This window comes from Andrena cerasifolii, chromosome 5 (genome assembly GCF_050908995.1).
Source record: "Andrena cerasifolii isolate SP2316 chromosome 5, iyAndCera1_principal, whole genome shotgun sequence".
Taxonomy (NCBI): Eukaryota; Metazoa; Arthropoda; class Insecta; order Hymenoptera; family Andrenidae; genus Andrena; species Andrena cerasifolii.
In genome coordinates this window covers 1,937,710-1,949,322 of record NC_135122.1, presented here as the reverse complement: position 1 = coordinate 1,949,322, position 11,613 = coordinate 1,937,710, and the positions used below count along the sequence as shown (strand labels likewise).

The following is an 11,613-nucleotide window of genomic DNA, read 5'->3' as shown; positions in this document are numbered from 1 at the left end:
TTATGAACGACAGTGTATGTAAGTATTTACTTTACATCGATTACATCTATTAATAAATAGCCGCAAATCAACAGGAAAATACTGATTTCTCTGCACACGAGATTCCAGTAATGCATTCGGAACTCCCTGCCATAAATAAGTTTATTTCTATAGCTTGTAAAAAGCAGAGACCCAATATAATCTCTATTTCAAGAGAAATTTGGGTAGAGATTATAAATTAATAATTAATTTCTGTTTAAATGGAAGGCTGTCATCACTAAATATCAAATAAATTATTCAAAAAATAAAATGAGTAAAAAGATTAAGTCTACTGTTCTGATTAGGTACGAATAACCATTATAAATAACCCGTATTGTTAATAACAATAACTGACAACGGTTGGATGTAACCAAAAAAATTTTTTCGCCATTGATAATGATCACCGGCAAGCAAAATAAAATTCCCGTCATCGGTAATGCTTACCGGTAACCACAAAATTGTAATCACTTAAAACGGTTATACGTAAGCAAAATCATTTATACAAAGATATTAATTCTTATACCTACCATAACTTGTAAAATTTGGGTTATAACAGTTCTGATCGCTGGTGAAAAGGATTGCACCCCGTACTGTTTGGTTTTGTTTGACTGCGTAGTTGCAACCATTAAATCAAATTGAAGCCACTTGTTCTTGATTCGCCCGCTGCTTTTGAGTAACCCGGTTGAAAAAAAGCTCTGATCTGTTCCATGGCAGAGATACTGGCTTTCGGCAAGGAGAGACTTCGCCAGAGGTAGAGCCAGCAAGCAATCCAACGTTCAGCGACAACAAACAATCAGCCTGTCGTATATCTGTTACTGCTGTCGCCACACATTTGTGGCCCATTGTGCCGTCCAAGTAGGTGGCCAGCCTTCCCACTTTCTGCCTTCTTGGTACAAAGCTATCACGGGGCAATCATTCGTTCGGTCCTTTTGACATTCGACCCCGGACGATACACCGCTAAATAATCTTATTGATGCCTTCCCTCTTTACAACAATTCTTCTCCCGTTTTCATTTGCTTCCCAGTGAAGGCTAAGCTCTCGGGATCGTTTCGTCGAGGTTCACGTATCTCATAAGGAAACTACTAATTCGATTTTATTCCACACTTTAGTCTACAAACTCCTATTAGTGGATCTTTCCTTTTGCAAAATGGCGCTCGCGACAAGTTTTAGTGTGTTCACAGTATTACTATCCAGCATTTTTCTAGTAAGTAACAAGTATTGTAAGTCCGGGAGAGGTCAACAACTTTTTGGAAAAGAAATTGTAGCATCGTTGTTTTTCACATTCTTGTCGTTCTGTGAAAATTAATGCAAAGCCCAAGCAATTTAGAGTATGTATAAATTATAGTGTGCGACAATTTCAAATATTTATTTTCATTTTCAACCAAAAGCATTGGCACTGCAACTGGTCGGTCTCACCCGCATGACGGGGTTAGACCGTCCACCCACTACGGGTGAGACCGACCTTGAAAAATAACAATAAGTGTAGCTTATAAAAAGTATAATACACGAGTAAATTAATTGATATTTTATTTCTTCTTTAGTCTTCCACATAAATCGCGAAAATTCTCGTAGTTGCAGCATCTATCATGGAACCAATGGCTGCAGCGCATACAGTTAACCCAATCGTCGCTTTTCGAGGTTTCAAAATAATTTTCTTCGCATGTCATACATACGTTTTTGTCTCACTCTTCTAACGACGTATCACTCTCTTGAAGAATAGGACTGTCGCTCCTTGAATCTGAAGATTCTTTTAAGGGGAGGTTCGGGTCTAGAGCCCCCAAAAATAGGTGATTTTTAGGAATTAATTAAAGGAAAACTACTGTATATAATTTAATGGGACTTTTTGTATTGTATTAAGGATGTTTTAAATTATAGAAATAGATTTTGTGTTTTATAATTAATCATTACAGACGGCACTGGGGAGTCGTTAAAGTCAAGGCGTCAAAAAATTCATCCAAATCGGTGGGACCTGTATCTTCAAAAGTTATTATCCGATTCGACTGAAACTTTTCTTATTTTGAAGAATATACTTCTGGCTAGAGGGGAAACCAGAAAGAAAATACAATAACGACATTTGAATTTTTAAATCACTTTCCCCCTATATTTTTCGTCCTTTCAACGCCTTTGAAAATTATAAATTTTCAAAAATTAAAAATGTTAATATTTTCTCCACTACACAGAACTATATTCTTCAAAATAAAAAAAGTTTCAGTCGAATCGGATAATAACTTTTGGATATACAGGTCCGACCGTTTTGAGAACACTGTTTCGAGAAAAACGCGTTTAAAGTTTTACGTGAGTGCCGATTAGCCGGGGGTTACCCATGCATTTGCCGCTACTCAAATGCCTATAACTTCGGGAATTTTACGAATTTCAACAAATCCTTTTAAATACGCATTCCTAAAAGGTTGAACTTTCGAAAAATGAAATAAAAAAAATCGACTTTTAGACCGGAACCTCCCCTTAACTGTTTTTTGCGTTTCTTCTTAGGAATTGAAGAGTTCGTGTGTTTCTTTACATTTCTTTTGCCCCTCTGTGCCCTAATGTGTCCTGAACTACTCGGAATGGTTGCAAGCTGCGTACCGCGTTTTCTGAGAACCACTGTCGCACTTGTTTTTGGAATTGGTGAAATGTCAGGGTTGATTTAGGAATTGCAAAATTTCGAGCGGCTGCATTTACACCCATTCTACCATTTTCAACACATTCTATTGCTATTTTTAAGCAGTTGCCATTCCACTTAGCTGCCTTATCACTTTTTCTTTTATAAATCTTAGACATTTCTTAATCTGTGACAATATTATCGAATACAGTAAACAGGACACATGTAAGTAGTGTTTAGAAAACGTTTCGATGTCAGTTACAAGAATAAGAAATAAAAAATACGAACATGTTATGCCCCCATCGACATCCTACAACTTTGGGCTGAAACAATTTTTCGTACCATTCATATTTTTCGAGATAGTTACACTGTATATTTAACTAATGTAGTCGGATTGTCCCGCATTAACATAGTCGGACTGTCCCGCATTAACATGGTCGGACTGTCCCGCATTAACATGGTCGGACTGTCCCGCATTAACATGGTCGGACTGTCCCGCATTAACGTGGTCGGACTGTCCCGCATTAACGTGGTCGGACTGTCCGCATTAACGTGGTCGGACTATCTCATAATCAAGGGAGTGATCGACCACCTTATCAAAAAAAATTAAAAACGAATACATACGTATTGTTGGTGTTACACTGTAGTTTTATGCATATTATATCCCCCCAATATCGGGAGTGTGTAAATAAACTTACCTGTTTTTCAAATATCACCAACACTGTAACTTGGTCTAAAAACTTTCAGCCTCGCATAAAGTCATAAGGATGTATGGGACGTACAATATCAGACAAAAGTATATGAAATTTGAAATACATGAATACGTTATAGTAAATCTAGATGTAAGGAACTCGGACAGTTGGAGTCTTATTTTTACTCCTAAAGAGTTATTTTTCACTTTACAAATGCTTTTTCAAGTATTATTCGCGGTTTTCTTCATTTACAAGCCAAAACTTTTGACAGTGAAGATGCCGTGAATTCAACTGTGTAACGCCAAATTTTTTCCAAAGTAAACATATTATTTAGCAGTGCTGATAAACAAATGTGACTTCAATAACGTCAAAAAAGATAATTATGTATCATTTGAACGATAATTTTGAATATTATTCATTATAAACATTATTATGCGAGTCTTTGAAAAAAGAGTTAAACGTGACAACACTGCATGTTTTCATTCACGTCTCGTAGGTTGGCAGCATTGCACAGTACTACAAGCTTGCGAGTCGAGGTGTGAGCTTACTTCACTTTAGTAGGCATCTCAAATAGTTTAAAAAAAAAAATTAAAAGCACTTTCACGTAAATGTACGCGGTACCGAATGGGTTAACAGTATCTTTAGGTTAGCTATACGTGTAGCGACACCTATAAGTTTGCTTCGCTTGGTCAGGGGATTGCGACGTTGCCGTGGTTTCATAAGCTATCGAGATACATATAGTGCCGACAGCACAATTTTCTCAAGTTATAATTTATTTCTTTAAAACGGTGTAGTGAAAACGATTGAAACTTGGCAGATATTTTCATCTATCCATATACTGCAAGTACAAAAAAAATGAAAACATTGGTAACATTCCTTCGACATTTTTTCAGAGGTTTTATCCGTCAAGATCGTCTCTTTCCACAAGAGTACGTGTAAAATCAGTGAAAATTGAAATCGCTATAACTCAGCAACCGTTCAGTGGATCCGTTTAATTTTTTTGCAGCACACCAGGAAGACTATAAAGAACAATCTCACAAATTTTCATCAACTTGGTAATATTTGGAAATAGGTCCCATACATCCTTAATTAACTGTATCTTATAATTCAAATATGGAATTGTGTCAATGGTCAATGTGAGATAAACAACAAGCCCATTAATTTGTTTCGTGTCAGTGACACACAGCGCCGCATCTGGCATCAGTCTTAAACTATCAACACTGGCCGGACTCTCCCGGTGGTCGATCTATACCGGACTTACCCTATATGCAGATGAAAATGTTTCTTTTTAAACGCAACAAGATTTTCTACACCAATTTCTTGAAAGAGTAACTTTCGCATGACGAAAGTGACCTTTGATTTTTCTAAGTGAAAAACTGTACCTATTCTTTTAAACGAATTTAACGATATAAGACGTAATAACGTTCAAAGTGATATCACATCAGGAATGCAAAGAATAATTGGAATATTCCATAACAGTGTATTTACTAAGCCTATAGCAGGTACTTCTTTTCGATATGACTACATAGCGTATACAGCTATAAAATGTTCAAATTATTTCTTTATAACTGATCTCACGTAACTTTATATGAATACGACGGCGCGGCTAGGCGACGGCAAGCGACTGGCAAAGTCGCTTTCGTACCATATAAAACAGTACATAACTGTCCATTCAAAGAATTAAAGGTCACTTTCATCGTCTAAACCTTATTGCAAATTTAAAAGATTAATTTAACCAATCGCGTTGTTTACAAAAAGCAGTGCAACTTCTTAAATTTTTGGTAATTATTTTGAAGTTCTCTGTCGGCACCGATTTCAATGATTTTTGGATATGTTGTCGGGGACACGATTCTGAACAACTTTCTCCTATACATGTTACCGCCGCTCGACCTTCGTTTCCGAGATATTCGCGAAAAACTACCGCTACTACCGTATTCTGCCGTATACCTACCCACAGTACGCGTCCGTGGCAGCGTATGCGCCAGCGTGGGACAAAACAAATCACGAGAAGCTGACCTTCGTTTCCGAGATATTTGCGAAAAACTTCTTTTGACTTATTCCAACTTGTCCCGGGTAATAGTATTGGTTGGGGCTAGATTAGCGCGGGGGCGCGCCCAATCGCGGGCGCGTAAAGCACGCTAGCGAATGGATATGAGTCGGGGTGTTGACGGGCATCCGCAAGTTTCTGGTTGAAATCTCTAAACTCACATCAGGTCGCTATCGTGCTTTACGCGCCTCCCCACACTAATCTAGCCCAACCAGTACTAGTACCCGGGACAAGTTGAAAAGTAGAATGCGTTGCGTCGGAATAATTCAACAGAAGTTTTTCGCAAATATCTCGAAAACGAAGGTCGTGCGGCGGTAACATGTATAGGGAAAAGTTGTTCAGAATCTTGATCTTGATGACATATCCAAAAATCATTGAAATCGGTGAGGATGGAAAACTTCTAAATAATTACCAATTTTTTTCATTGCCAATGCGAAAAACGCGGGATGTTACCTAATAACGTGGATGCCCTGCATATTGATTTCAATGATCTTTCTAAATTGATACCTTCCAGGATGATCCTTAGTCTGCAGAAAGGGAATATACTGCAAGACATCAGAAGATTCTTCAGATAAAGGAATCCATAGCAAACGGTGAGCAATGGTAAAAACTACTAATTGTTCTTCATACTTGCATCGGAAATTAAATAGGAAAAGAAAAGCGCAGGGGCGTGTTTCAAATTAATAGTTTGAGAACTTAAAGCTTCAATCAGGTTAACAAGAGTTCGCGTGGTTTTATTGAAAGAGTGTGGTATTATTTATCCAATAATTGAATTTCAGATCTTACTATTCTTCTGTAAGTAAAAGCAATTGTAAGCTTTCTTGGTTAACCCTTCATTGACACTCAGGGTGTGAGTCACCTATAAGCCAATTTTGACGCTCTGTACCTGACAAGGGAACATCCCGAACCCGGAAATTTAAGAAATTTTGAAACTTTGTGAATATGTAGGGAATTTCGTTCTGATTATAACGCATTTTTTGTTTGCTGCCCAAATTCACTCTCAGGGGGTGTAATTTACCCCTGAAAATCCGGTTATTCTTCGATTTTACAAAATCGTACACAAAATCGAAAAATAGCCGAATTTTCAAGGATTAATTTCACCCCCTTCGAGTAAATTTGGGCAGTGAACAAAAATTGCGTTTTAACCAGGAGGAAATCCCCTACATATTCACAAAGTTTCAGAATTTTTTGAATTTTCGGGTTCGGGATCTTCCTTGTAAGTCGACTAAATGACGCTTTTAATGATAAAAACACAAAAAAAAGTGTCTCAAAATAAATACCGCGATATCTCAAGGCAAATTATTTATTTTTTAATGACAAATCTGATAATCCAAACATTTTTGTGGGCTTTTTTACTCTTTTTCACATTTTGTTTTTATTTTATGTGTAACGAATGTGGAGGGAAGAAGAAATGACAATTAAATTTAGAAAAGCAGAAATAATATCTGCACCTATTTATTTTTCCAGTTTTAGTGTATTTTATAACTTTATAAATTAAAAAGATGTTTCATTTTACTTTGCTTTTACATTGTTTTTAAATAAAAACTTAGCAAGTTTAAAAGAAATATTAAACGTTTTTCGAAATGCGGCACCACTGCCGCGCGTGCGGCGTTTCTCCTAAAAAATGCATGTTTTTAGTTTCAATTTTTTAAGGGTGCCAAATATTAAAATTTTGATATTCTTTAATGCCAGTAGTAGGCCACGATGTTCAACCAATAATATGTATCCTTGGAGCAACTTTCCATAGCAAAATTTAGACTCGGTGACAATTTTGCTTAAGGCGCGGCAACTGTCCCGCAATTACCCTATACCAAAACGAATCTGTTTAATAATATTTATTTCACCACAGTGACTCGTATTTTTTACGAGAAGGATTTCGCAAAAAATGACACACATTCTTAAGTATATTTCTGTTCTCCTGAGCGCATATGAAGAAACAAAGTAGGTAGCCATATAAAAAGTTACCGCGAACTGTATTTGAATATACCTATTGAAGGACAGAATTTACGAAGATATATGTGTAACGACAAAACGACCATTTTGAAATTCTCACGGTTGATTTAAAACAAACCTTCGGTGCGGTGAATTCACCCTTCATCCCCCCCCCCAACCTTCTCCCCACCCCACCCTTGACCTACCGCATTACGACGCAGGCAGAAGAATTCTGGGGCACACAGATTGGCCAAGAATGTTTTAAACACGATTCCCAATAGGGGCCAGAACGGAGGGATACAAGGAAGCAGCCGGTAAAGCCACTCCGTACCACACCCATAGAAGTTAAAGTATGGGGCGGGGACCATTCACTGGCGAATCACGATGGAAACGATACGTGGGGTCCCGAGGGTACTCGACTTCGGCACGTTGCTCCGAGTTTGTAACTGAAAGATCAACGCGCCCTGCGCAGCGCTGACGATATTTAATTGGGGTTCATGGTTAAATAATGTAGGCGATTTAAAAACAAAATAGTTCTTTCATATATATTTTTTTCATACTTTTTAATTAATTTCTAAAATATTTTTTAGATTCTCTGACAGAGTTTCTATCTGTGCTTGTCGTTCATTTGCACCTAACAAATTGATTTATTTTTTATACGCTGATGAGTATCGAATAATACCTGACAATTGTTTGCTCTGAACATGATTTTTAAGTCGATGATAAATTGTAGTTCTTAGCCCAGCTTGGATAAATTGTTAGTTGAAGTTACAAGATACTTATGCGGCTAAACTTTATACTATTGACGTTGTATTAATCAAACAATATATTTAGTTGTTACTCGTGATTGAAGATTTAAATTTGTAGATAGCCTTTATTTGTGATTCGTTCATTTTATGATATCTCAAATTCGTATTTTAATAAGGGATGTTCCCTAACTTGGACTTGCTCCTAAATTAGACCACAGTCCTTATTCGCATATCAATTGGCATAGGCAACATCTCTTAGCATGAGATTATAGCTCACACTTTGCTCAATAACAGCATGGAAAAAAAAACACTGTGGAATGAGTAACAACTGCTGCGTGATGAATGTTTTCTTTTGATGACGGTTAAGGTAACTGTGCCTCCAATTTAGATAAGCTGTAACTTTTGACTGGTAAGTAAATTTTGAATTTACTCCGCATCTCACACATTCGTTTTCGTCTCACTCTTCTAACGACATATCACTCTCTTGAAGAATGAAACTGTCGCTCCTTGAATCTGAAGATTCTTTTAAGGGGAGGTTCCGGTCTAGAGCCCCCAAAAATAGGTGATTTTTAGGAATTAATTAAAGGGAAACTACTATATATAATTTAATGGGACTTTTTGCATCTTATTAAGGGTATCGTAAATTTTGAATTCTTATGAGCGTAATTTTTAAGGATGTTTATCATAACATTTGTCTGATACTTCCACTAGTTTTTGTTTCTTACACCTAAACATTAAAATTGGTTCAGTTTCTTAAATTGAACCACTTAATGTTTCTTAAGTTGGACCGGTCTAAATTTTCCAACGTTTTCTCTTTCTTAAGGATGAAATGTAAAGAGTTCTTGCAGTGACGCAGAGGATGAAGAAGCTTTGTGTTGTTTGTTTGCCTGCATTTACGGTCGTAATACCGATTATTACGAGTGCATAAATTATGTCAAATGCATATTTCTCAGTGTTATTTTCTATTTTTTCTATAGAGTGTAAATATAGTTTTAAATTAACTTCTTATCTAAACTAATGAAAAACAGACATGGTCCAATTTAGGATACGCGTGGTCCAAACTTAGGAAGCCAGTTTCCTAGATTGGACCAGTGACACGAGTTTGAAAATATTTTTTTGTAACCAGCCACGTAACGTTTCAGTCCGTTTGATTAGATGTATGTATCAATTAAAATCCCGAAAATTGGTCTCAAATTTTTCTGCTCAAAACTATCAACCCGTTTCCGATTTATGTTTAAATTTCCCCTACCTGCTATTTAATTTGGGCCAAGCTTCCCATACGTGAATTTGAAAGGTACTGAACTCTGTGACGTATCAATAAAATAATGAATGAGTGCACAATAGCCTTTCTTAGCGGAAAATCGAAAAGAGGAATGCAGAAAATTGTAAAAATGCAATGATGCGTTTCAAAACTGAACGGATATTTTTACATGCTCCACGTATGCAGGGGTTTATATAAATTCTTCAAAATATGTATAACACAAATATGTCGCGAGAGATTTTAGATGTGATAAATGTACGGTTTGTTGAAGGGAATATTCAAGCATTCCAACGCTATGGTTCCTCAGAAAATGCCGGTGGGTTTTCAGCATCGTAACCAGGACAGATGTATCGGCAACAACAAAGCTGATAGGTGTGACGACCTCCCAGACTTAAGCCGCACCCTTACGATGGAGACCTAGGGGTGGTGTCGCCACCCATCTACTGCGTGTGCGAACGCATGCGTCCCGTGATTTTGGTGTTTTGTTGCACTACTACACATAGTAGGTATATTCATATAGAAATTCCATAGATCCGAATTTATGCGGTTTTCATTTCCATATCTTACGAAGTTGTTAAATAAATTGGCAACTTCCAGACTTTTCAGACTGGCTTCCCTTTTTGTCTCGGTGAACAATAAGAATGTGACATATGTTAATCAGAATATTTCTTCTAATTTATATTGTTTTTGCATACATACAATTCTTGGTATTTTTATTTGTAACAGAAATTTATTAAAAACAGGCTTTACACGCGTGCTAGAATATTATAGACGCTATGTCAACTAAATAAATATACTACTCGCTACAAAAGTTTACATAATTTCGTTTCAACTATATTGGAATATTTATTTATATAAATATTTAGTGTTTGGAACGATGCACTATTATTGTGGCTTTTACACGCAGGTGATGAAAAATCTCTCCTACAAGGATATAGCGCCGCGGTCAATCCCGTCGTAGCTAAAATTTTTGAAATTGAGACGGGTAAGAGATCAGTCAACATTATTTCAAACCTCATTACAGTAATCTGGGGTGCGAGTTGTAAACCGATCATAGAAGCGGAGCGCGCGGCTCGATTACCTGGGCCGGGAAATTCCCAATAGCTCTTTGCGATGTTAAGGGGAGGTTCCGGTCTAGAGCCCATCAAAATAGGTGATCGTTAGGAATTAATTAAAGGAAAACTACTATATATAAATTAATAGAACTTTTTGCATTGTATTAAAGATGTGTCAAATTATAGAAATATATTTTTAGTTTTATAATTAATCATTACAGACCGCACTGGAGAGTCGTTAAAGTCGAGGCGTCAAAAAATTGATCCAAATCGGTGGGACCTGTATCTTCAAAAGTTATTATCCGATTCGACTGAAACTTTTTTTGTTTTGAAGAATATACTTCTGGCTAGGGGGGGGGGGCAGAAAAGAATAAGAAAATTACATTTTTTTAGAAAATAACGACACTTGGAGTTTGAAATCACTTTTTTCCTATATTTTTCGTCCTTTTAACGCCTTTCAAATTTATAAATTTTCAATTTTTGTCATTTTTTCTGCCCCTCCCCCTAGCTAGAAGTATATTCTTCAAAATAAAAAAGGTTTTAGTCGAATCGGATAATTTATGGAGATACAGGTCCCACCGAGTTTGAGAACTCTGTTTCGGGAAAAACGCGTTTAAAATATGATGTGAGTGCCGAGTGGCCGGGGATTACCCATGCATTTGCCGCTACTCAAATGCCTATAAATTTGGAAATTTGACGAATTTCAACAAATCCATTTAAACATATATTCCTAAAAGGTTGAACATTCGAAAAATGAAATAATAAAAAAATCAATTTTTAGACCGGAACCTCCCCTTAATTTGAAAGAGACCATCCTAAAATTTTCGGAGCACGGGCATCACTGCTGTCCAGCGGTCGCTGGCAGCTCTCCGCTGGGCCGATGCATGGTTGTAGTGGAATGCGTCCGTCAGGCGCTGTTGCCATTTCTCAAGTTCGCGCGAGCGCGGGTTACAGGATTAAACGCTCTGACCCTGTATTGTAGATATTACACCCTTCTTACCGTTCGGAGTGCATGAGAATTTTATAGAACTGGATTTCTTGCATTCCCTTAGTAAACTGGAATTTTCTACACGAAAATATTATTAAAATCTCCATTGAACTCTTGAAATGATTATTTATTTAAATAGTAGATACTTAATTTTATTCATCTGGAGGTTATATTCAAATAATCACACGTTAGGCACAAATGACGTTCCTCTGAATTATTTTGTTATTTGGTTACCATATAATCAAATGTGGTGTGCTTAAACAAGTGTCTCC

At 36.8% G+C, this 11,613-nt stretch overlaps 1 long non-coding RNA gene across 1 annotated transcript; it reads right to left on the bottom strand.

The window, feature by feature from the left end:
- Window positions 1-1,368: 1,368 nt before the first annotated feature.
- Window positions 1,369-3,376, bottom strand: LOC143369240 (uncharacterized). The gene is made up of 2 exons (XR_013085359.1): window positions 3,180-3,376; window positions 1,369-1,463 (listed from the first exon to the last, which is right to left on the bottom strand). It is a non-coding gene; the product is annotated as an uncharacterized LOC143369240 (long non-coding RNA).
- Window positions 3,377-11,613: the final 8,237 nt, after the last annotated feature.